Raw genomic sequence first — 10712 nt, forward strand, 5'->3', positions numbered from 1 at the left:
CCTTTTAAGAGCCCTCTGTATACTTACAATGGAGAAGGGGTTGGGGCGGGGGTAGTCGGCGGTGATAGCCACTTCCGAGCCATCAAGGCTCGCTTGATAAAATACCCCATCATCGAACTCCATGTATATATCCGGATCCTCGCGAAAGCCAGGGTCTTCATCGCGATTATGATCCTCTGGCTGTGGGGCAGGATAGTGAACATCCTCGATCATCTTCCGCCATGACTGTTGTAACAAAGAACGAATTGGATTAGCATGCCGTGACAGCAATAAGGCAACACAGATAGTCGAGGTCTTACCCATTCAATGAGGTTGTACATGGAATAGCCTTCCTGACAGTTTATGCGGAGGAAATCTTCTTTTCCACCCTTATACAAATCGGCCAAGATTGTGGCCAGTTCATCAGGGGTATCAGTACCCTTGCATCTATAACGGGACGCTTCATCTTCTCTGTTGTAACACCATAAGGGAGTTACTCTGGACTGGAGAGGCTGGACGCACCTCTTTATTGCAATAGCCATAACCTCGACTATCGAGAGCTCAGTATGGGCTAGTAACCTGACCTTTCTAACCAACCATTTTATTTCCGCACTAAATTCCTCCTTGGGACTTCGGAGATGCCAGTTGAAACGCTTCTTTAAAGGAGCGCTAGAAAATTCAGGAAGCTCGTGCCAAACTGGGTCCGGCAGTGGGACGTCATCCATGTAGAACCATTCCAAAGACCACTGTGGGTATACCTCTTTGAGAGTTCCTATGAGGTATCCGGATCTGGCTATACGCCATACTTTGGCACCGCCCACTTCAAATATGGAGCCTCCTCGATGCCGGGGAATGAGTCAAAAGAACTTCCTTCATATTTCAAAATGGGCCTCAATGCCTAAGAACAGTTCGCAGAGGGCAACAAAACCTGAGATGTGCAGAATTGAACCTGGGGTAAGGTTGTGCAGTTGGATGTCATAAAATTCCAATAGGCCTTGAGAAATGGATGGATTGGAAATCCTAGGCCCCACAACAGGAATGGGACGAAGCACACCCTCTCCTCCTTATTGGGGTTGGGGAAATTCTCAGCCATCACATCATTGCCGATTGAGGCAAATCCCGCTCGAACGGAGACTAGATCTGTGAGGGGAAGATAGCCCTGCGTCTGGAGTCGACTCAGCTGAATATGAGGCACTGAGCAACTCTGCCAATCACCCTCTTGAGGGTCATGGGGGGTGAAGAGGAGCCTGGGGCACTGGCCATGTTGGAAGGCTTTTTCGTAGCTAATCTTGATGGTTCTTCTTTTGCGCAATGTGGGATGACATTTGGGGATCTAAATCTCCTTATATAGATGCCATCCGAGCGTGATGACGGGCTTATTTATGAAAAATCACGAACCGTTCGTATTTACCTGGCGCACAGAAATCGAAGCGACAACAGGAAGGAATCATAAAGACAGAACATAGAGGTCGGAACCAGACTGTTGTTTGTCTGAAGTATAATGAAGAAACCGCCTTGCAAAGCCGAAGACATAAGCCGGATACTACATCGTCATTGAAGGCAAGTTCGGGGGCTACTGAGGGAGACCTGGATTGGTGGGTCCTCAGGTGTACGGCCTATTCAAAGCATGGGCCGGGCTGATGGGCTGTGAAGATAGAACGGAAGATTATTCCCCATGTTCGGATAGGACTACTGGATGCGTGGAGGGCAAAGATTGGAGACCGGATACATTGTTTCCTTCCTTTGTAAACCGCCTCTGTACCCCTCTGGTGTATATATAAACCGGGGGGTTTAGTCCATAGGGAGGATCAGAATTCATATAGGCTAGACATCTAGGGTTTAGCCATTACGACCTCGAGGTAGATCAACTCTTGTAACCTCTATACTCATCAAAGACAATCAAGCAGGAAGTAGGGTTTTACCTCCATTAAGAGGTCCCGAACCTGGGTAAACATCGTGTCCCCTTTGTCTCCTGTTACCTTCGATCCTCAGACGCACAGTTCGGGACCCCCTACCCAAGGTCGGCCGATTTTGACACCGACAATGAGGGGCTTGATGTGCCCGTTGGTGCTCGCCCACATGCCAACCCAGAGTCTGCTAACAAGAACAAGCTTCAACACTTTCTTGTTGAGAAGACTCTCCACAATGGAAAGAAGTCTTTTGTGCTGAACCCGTTTCTTGATATCATGCACCGGATCTTCCGCTACTCTCTTTTTCCTCGCATAGGCGACAAGGACAAGGTGCATTCCTATCTTGTGGACATGATGCTCATTTGTGAGGACGCGCGTCTCCAACAACCTGAACCACTTGATGTCTCTCATATCATGTGGAGTGAGCTCCAGTTTGCTGTGTTCCATTGTAAGGTGCCCATCTATGGAACTTATATGTTCCTCTTGATCTCGAAGACTTGGGAGAAGCTCTTTTCGGGTGAAGAGTTTCTTGCTCCCAACTGGATTCGCCATGAGCCCATTAAGCTGCGCCAGAAGAACAAGTGGGCTAACACCACTACCCGGGCTAAGGCCGAGGTTGCACGCATGGATGTTGATGATGATGAGTTTGAGGAGGAGAGGGCTGAGGACAGTTCTGAGGGGTATGCACCTCCCTCTTCTGAGCCATCCTGGGCTAAGAAGCTCAAGGCCAAGGTGAAGTCTCTATTTTGCATGCAGGCCAAGGGGTAGTATCGGGCCCATGTTGCTCAGAAGGAGAGTCGCCGACGTGACAAGAGGATCTTGAGGAAGCTTGGCGAGCAAGTCTCGAGCGGGTCCGAGAAGAACATCACTCCTGAGGCTGCCTGGATGACGAAGCAAGGATATCAGTGGGATGAGTCGGATGAGCGGTCCATTCCTGCTGCTGAGACAGATGAGGAGCTTGATGGGTGATCACGTCAATGGGAGCTACCACCTGTGTCCTAGGTGTCCTCTCTGCCTTTTTGGTGTCTCGATGCCAAAGGGGGAGAGAGTGTAGGATTTGCGAGTCTTGTGTCTCTTTCCTTTCGTTTCGTTGAACCTTTGTTGCTTTGGTTTGTTGGTTTGTGTTCGTGTGCGTGTGAGTCTAGGAGACTTATTCTATCACATGGTGTGAGACATATGCCCTCAACCTTATCCTTTATTGTCTAGTATGTTTAGTAGATTGTGTCGGGGATATACCCCGCGGCGTAAACCGGCTGGAAGTATAACCCGGCCGGACTTGGCGGTTTACTTGAGATCCGGCTGACACTTGGCAATTCACTGGCAACCCGCCCTGATCTGGCGGTTTACAAGCAACCCACTTGGTCATTATGACTCGCTGGTGATTCGGCGTGCGGGACAGACGGATGACCAGGCCCAAGGCACAAAAGGCCGGTTCATGTTTAATGGTGGGCCGGTTTATGAGGAAAGCATAAGGACTATCCTCCTACAAAGGAAGCAAGACTAGGACTCCACTTGTAATAGAGTAATCCTAATCCAATTAGGACTAGTCATGTAGACTGCCCCTTCAACATATATAAGGAGGGGCAGGGCTCCCCAAAGGGGGACAAGCTATAAGCAAGAAACAATCTCTAGGGCTAGACAAAAAGAGCCGGTTTACGGCGTCTCACTCGTGATGATAATGAGACCTAGCCACAAACAGCATGTAGGGCTATTCCGGATGATGTTTCCCGGGGCCCGAAGCTGTCTAAATCTTTGTCTTGCATATTGCGTCTCTCGATTCCGATCAACCCCTTCAAGCTACCGCGTAGATGCATTGGCCTCACGACTAAGTCCTAACACTAGGACATCTGCCGTGACAATTCCACGACAGTTGGCGCCCACCGTGGGGCCTCGTACGGTGGTGTTGAGTTCTTGGAGGGATCTCTCCAAGGGATCGAGAAGCTCGTGATTAATCAGTTGAACCGGCACAGAGGAAATCACACAGGATAAACCGGCATGGAATAGCCATAGGCAGAGCCGATAAATCATTGCTTTTGGATTAAAGCTGGAGTTATGCAGCAGTACGCGCCTCTACGTCTGGATGATCCGGCGAAACCGAGTTGAAGACAAGATAGACATCGGAACTATTAGAGGGTCGGACGTGCTACAGAAAATTGGAATAAAAAATCAAAGTCAAGGAAAGGAAACAGAGCCGTCCGTAACTCGGACTCATCCATCGACTACGCCTGCGCCCTCGAACCGCTCGTTGGTTCCGAGCCACTACGGCCTCTCCTATCGCGGTCGGGCCGGTCGTCGCTGTTGACTCCGGTTTGTCTCTACCTTGTAACAGCCTCCGCCCGTGCCTCTTGCGATGGCCTCACTTTGAGCCGCCGCAACGGGCTGCCCGCGCCTGGCCGAGCTCGTCTCCGCATTTGTTGTGTGTCGCCGCAGCCTCAAGTCAACCCCGCCGATGTTGCTGACCTCCACCCTCGCATCACCGGCTGTCACTGTGATCTGCCTTGCCGACTATGAGCGGATATGACAACAATCCAGAGGATCAACAACGCGGACTCATCAACTACAGGCGCACTCGGATTCTCCTTCACCTCATCGCCAAGCCACCCCTGTCGGTGCGCTGTTGGGCTGCCACGCCAAGAGCCGCCGCACCACCTCCGCCGGTTTGTCTCCACCATGGCCCGCCTCCGCCGGGTCACCCCGTTTCCATTGCTGGTCTGCGACAAACCGGCCGCAAGCCGCATGCAGCGTGCCTGGCCTCGCCCCTAAACCGCCATCGACGTCATGGCCCTGACCAAGCGCTGTCCTGCGCGGCTCTACTCCACCGGGTCACAACATCAACCCGTACCTCCGCTCGCAAGACCGGCCATGGATGTTCCCTCTGAGCCGCGCCACGCTCCGTCAGGTTCAGCCTTTGTACCAAGCTAGTTCCACTTCGCGCTAAACCGCCATCGCTCTTGGCCGGGTCTTCCATGGGACGCTTTGCTACTGCTGTGTCTCCCGCCGTTGCCGGCCTCGAGTTGCCAAGTCTACTATACACGAGTCGCCGCGCCGGGTCACCATGTCCGCTTGTTCGTATGAACCGGAGCTGTTGTGGTTCACGGGCGTTTCTGCTGTTGTGGTCGCGGGCAATGTTGTTGTGGTTCAAGCACTCCTTCAAGCACCATCCCGGGTCGGGCCGCTTTTGTTGCTGTGGTCGCGAGCGCGTTCGCGCTTCGCCGGCCGCTTCGGTTCGCTTCTGCTTCCACACACCGTAGGGGCATCTTCCTACCGTCACCGGCCCTCCGCTACCGGACTACGGCTCCACTTCCTGCTACGATCCGGCCTTGCGGAATCGCCACCGGGTTACCATGGAGCGGCCTGGCTGAATCGCCGCCGGGTCACCGCCGAGTGGCCTCGCCAAATCGCCCCCGCGTCAAGGCTGCCGTGGCCACGACCCGGCCCGCTTGTTCTTGCAAGAGGATGCTGGCTTGCTGCTGCCTTCCCACTGGCTACGGCTGCGCCTCTGCCATTGCACGACGAGCTGCTGCGCCTCTGTTGCTGTGATACGGCCGCCCCCTTTTCAAAATTCCTGCTCTGTATATGACCCGGCCATACCTTGTACACCCTTGTGCCTGCTGATAAAGCTTTCCACGTGAAGAACTGCGGCTACAGTCATTATGAAAAGGACAAAGGAAGATTGTCAAATATCTGCGTGCATCCAGCGAAAAAATATCGGATGATATACACTGATCATTCATCGTCTGAATAAATCAGGTGAAATCCATCCATTCAATTTTTAATTGATATATTTTGTTTTCTTTTGAAAACAATTACTCGGTCTTGCAATATTTGTTGTTTTCAGGACGATTATGCACGGCAAACATGGTTTATACCACGGGAAAATTGTTCATTGAAAGAGCAAGGGTCGTGTTATGGATATATCCGCGCCTGCGATTGCTTCGCTCGTCCACGCCGGTTTACAATGTCGCGGCCGGTTCATCTGCCTTGCTGCCGCGGCCGACTTGGCCATGATCGATTTCAGCTTCACCATGGTGATCATCAACCCGGCGGTGGATATTAACTAGCCTAACATATCAGGTGAAATCCATCCAGTATATTTTTATATTATATATTGCTTTCTTTAAAGGAGCAATTACTCTGGCTTGCAAAGTTATCTAATGCAGGACCCTAAAACCGCCATAATGGTGAAAATTTAAAGGCCGTCAGAAAATTTCCGGCTTAAAAAGAAGGATTCCGGTTTTGAAATCCACCTCACGGGAAAGCTATCTCCCACAAAGTTTTGAAGCTCTTAAATTCCGGTTAAAGAATTTCCGGTTCAAAAAGAAATTAACTTCTCGCAAGTTCGAGTTTAAAGGCCGTCAGAAAATTTCCGGCTAAAAATGAAGATTCCGGTTTAAAATCCGGTTCAAGGGAAAGATGTCTCCCACAAAGCTTTGAAGATCTCAATATCCGGTTTAACATCCGGTTCAAGAAGGATTTATCTCTTGCAAAAAGTTAAAGAATGCCAAAGAGGACCTGCTGCCATGATGCGCGGTTCAAACATGGGTATCATACCTTATTGGCTTATCATATTATTGATCACTTGGGGACTTGTGGTCACATCTGAACCATAGTCACGCCTCTTGATCGGCCTAGTGCCACAACATCACTTGGGGGCTTGGTCATGTCTGAACCAATGCAGCACCTTTTGATAGGCGAAAGCCACCAGATCACTTGGGGACTTGGTCACATCTGAACCAGTCACGCCTCTTGATCGGCCTAAGGCCACAGAATCACTTGGGGGCTTTGGTCGAACCCGAACCATCGCCATGCCTCTTGATCGGCATAATGCCACTGCATCATTTGGGGACCTGGCTGACTTGAACCATAGCTACGCCTATTGGGGGCTTGGTCGTGTCCGACCATGGTAATGCCATTTGATGACCTCAATTGCCTCTTTTTTGCCAATTGTTTTATCATTGCCTTTGAAATTTTGTTTCATTTAGACATATATTTCTTTTGTTGCGTTTTGAAAACCGACAAATTCTTAAACCGGTTCGACTGTCAATTACAAATTGACGGAACACGATTAAATCATAATCCAGAGACTATCAGCCCGGTCTGGTTTTCGACTATAAATCGCCAGCATATATTTGGATTGCGCCATTGGAATCATGCGCTCATAAATCATTGGATTATATTATTCAAATCTTCAAAATAGCCAACATGGTTGGATTTTATTATGGTTATCAATAACCAGTATTATGATGAAGGTTTTCAAAGTTGCTTTAGCGCAATGGCTATTATATTATCAAGGGATATGATTTATTTTACAATTGAAGGAATAGTCCCAAGTCGCTGCAGGCTTACGACCCGGCACTTGGGGGCTACATTATTCAACTGAAGATTATATCAAATATGCAAGTCTCATGTCGCTGCAAGCATGCACCATGACACTCGGGGGCTAATGCAAAGTCATTTTTATTAGTCTTATTGAAGACCCGACTCATCACATCATAATAAGCCGGCCCTTGGGGGCTACCAATTGCTCCTGTCAAACATTCGAGTATATATCAAGTCCCGGTTCAGTATTATCTTACTAAACCAGCCCTTGGGGGCTACACATCACTGCTCAAGTCTACATGATTATATTTACAAAGTCTCTGCTCATTATTACATAATGACCCGGCCCTTGGGGGCTACACTGATTGAAGTTTTTATAAGCAATTACAAGTCCCAGGTTGCTGCAAGCATGACAACCCGGCACTTGGGGGCTACATAATATGGAGTGTTCAGTTTTTACTAGTGACTGGGATGAACAACATGGATTTCTTCAAAAGTGGCAGTATTTATGTTGAAGCAAGTCTTAAACCATCACTTTGTTCTGCTCAAGATTTGGGGGCTACAGGTAATATGCATATAAGGAGAAATATTTTCAAAATTCTCAGTCTTGAGCAAACCAGATTGACCCGGTGTCTGCAACAATCATAACCCGGCGTCATCAACAATCATGAACCGGCATTGGCAACAATCATAACCCGGAATTATCAGTTTTTATAACCCGGCAGTTTTAGTAATGATAAACCGGCAAGTTCTACATCTTCAAACCGGATGAATATCATATGAGTATTTCAAGACCAAAATTTCTTAAACCGGCGTTTTGGAAGCCGACTCAAGTGGATTATTCTTCACAATATTTTTCTATGAGAAACCAACGTCAACAATTTAAAGTATGAAGCTGGTTATTGATCCGGATTTTCTAGAAGGAGGGAATGACAAGGACTTAAGGATGATCAGGTGCCGGTCTACAAGAATTCTTAACCCGGAACACAACCCGCCAAATTTGTTCTTGTGTTTATGTTACAGATCAGTTTAACATGGACAAATCCAAATTAAACTAGGGGCTAATGTCGGGGATATACCCCGCGGCATAAACCGGCCGGAAGTATAACCCGGCCGGACTTGGCGGTTTACTTGAGATCCGGCTGACACTTGGCGATTCACTGGCAACCCACCCTGACCTGGCGGTTTACAAGCAACCCACTTGGTCATTATGACTCGCTGGTGATCCGGCGTGTGGGACAGACGGATGACCAGGCCCAAGGCCCAGAAGGCCGATTCACGTTTAATGGTGGGCCGGTTTATGAGGAAAGCATAAGGACTATCCTCCTACAAAGGAAGCAAGACTAGGACTCCACTTGTAATAGAGTAATCCTAATCCAACTAGGACTAGTCATGTAAACCGCCCCTTCAACATATATAAGGAGGGGCAGGGCTCCCCAAAGGGGGACAAGCTATAAGCAAGAAACAATCTCTAGGGCTAGACAAAAAGAGCCGGTTTATGGCGTCTCCCTCGTGATGATAATGAGACCTAGCCACAAACAGCATGTAGGGCTATTCCGGATGATGTTTCCCGGGGCCCGAAGCTGTTTAAATCTTTGTCTTGCGTATTGCATCTCTTGATTCCGATCAACCCCTTCAAGTTACCGCGTAGATGCGTTGGCCTCACGACTAAGTCCTCACACTAGGACATCTGCCGTGACAATTCCACGATAGATTATGAGCTTATTTTATCATGTGCCCTCTACTTCATGATCACTTACTATACCTTGCCTTCATGCTTAGTGTCACTTAGTTTGTTGCAAGGATTGCCTTGTCTATAAAATATAGGGGGAGTGTTGATCCTAGTATGTGTGTTGTGCAGTCCAAAGCATATCTATAGAGTGCACACATCTAGGGGGAGCATGTCTATATTTTATAGATCTTGGCTTTGCTTATGTTCATTTTATATCCCTATGTGCAAATCACGTATTGTCATCAATTGTGGCACCCCGGCTCAGAGAAACCGGAACGCCCCGTATTCCAGCCCAGAGATCGAGGAGAAGTCTCTAGAATACGGCACTGCTTAACATAGAACAAATCAGCTCTTATTACAAGGATAATAATACAAGGGCCTCATGTTACAAAGAAGCACATCAGCACGGCGACACTACACTTGCTCTATGCTAGCAGCGGGACAACTCGTAGCAGCGGAATACTTCTAGCAGCGAAACAACAATGAAGGTGGTGAACTCCACTCCGCAGGGACTCTGGCTGGGACACGATCTAGCTCGCACGCACAGAAACCTCGACAAACAATCAATCAATCACAGCATCACCTGCAATCTGGCATGACACGCCAGGTCAGTACAATGAATGTACTTGCAAGCTCACAACAACCAAAAGCATCAAGGCAAGACAACAACATAGCATTAGCAGGTTAATTAACTAACAACTAATAAGATATGAAAGCAACTACTAAGCATGATATGAAACTACTACGATACTGATAAACCAACATCTCAAACCTCAATAACCATCTCACTCTTGGCTAACCGGCCAAGCAATATACCATCTCGATCATCTCGTGATCAAAACATCCACATGATCACCTCGTGACCACAACATCAACTGAATGATCATCCTCGAGATCATTCCAACATCATCATCAACATCCTGCCAAACTATTACTGCTCACAAATATCAACATATAAATTACCTATAAGTCATTCCGTCATGTGAGTGTTGATCAAACGGTGTGACCTAGTATGAACTTGTGCCCATGACCGAGGACGAGGATATCGATAGATTAAACACACACACACACTCTCTCTCTCTCTACAGAGGTAGCGCACTTTACCCACACCACGGAACCCATGGCCTCGCACTCCCATTCGGGTGGACCAATGGCGTTCCAACAAAACCGATCTACTGCCATGACACTCTCCCGGCCACTCCGACCAACGCCCTTCTGGGCTAAGTCATGGGTGGCCCCATGTCTACCAAAGGCATCAACAGCCACCGTCGTGGCAAAAAAAGCGGTCCCACTCGGGGACAAAAAGGGCCCTATCCAACTACGGGCACACAAGGTTATGTCTGCTTACCGGGCCAGGGTACCGCACGCCCATAACCTTCCCTCGTTGGAGGCACGCACGAGAGGCACAACAATAGACCACATTAGGGCCTTCCCATAACAGGCAAATGTGGTTGCACTGGAAAAGCCCGGCTCGGTGGCACCTAACCAACTTAATGACGGAATTTATTCCTGAAATATATCTGTTATAACTAATACTCTGATATCATCTATCAACCTGTGATCCAAGTCATAGCAATATCCAATAACTAATCCAAAGCATCTTATCATCATATCAAAATACTCCGAGGATAGCATAACTCTACGATCATAATGAATCCAAGAATGATATATAATGCTACTACTCCAATATTAATAACAAGCTATCCAACTAAGATTCACAAGCAAGCATCATCTCTGAAATCATACTCCCAAAACATAATATCAACTATCAT

The sequence above is a fragment of the Triticum urartu genome, chromosome 6 (genome assembly GCF_003073215.2).
Source record: "Triticum urartu cultivar G1812 chromosome 6, Tu2.1, whole genome shotgun sequence".
Taxonomy (NCBI): Eukaryota; Viridiplantae; Streptophyta; class Magnoliopsida; order Poales; family Poaceae; genus Triticum; species Triticum urartu.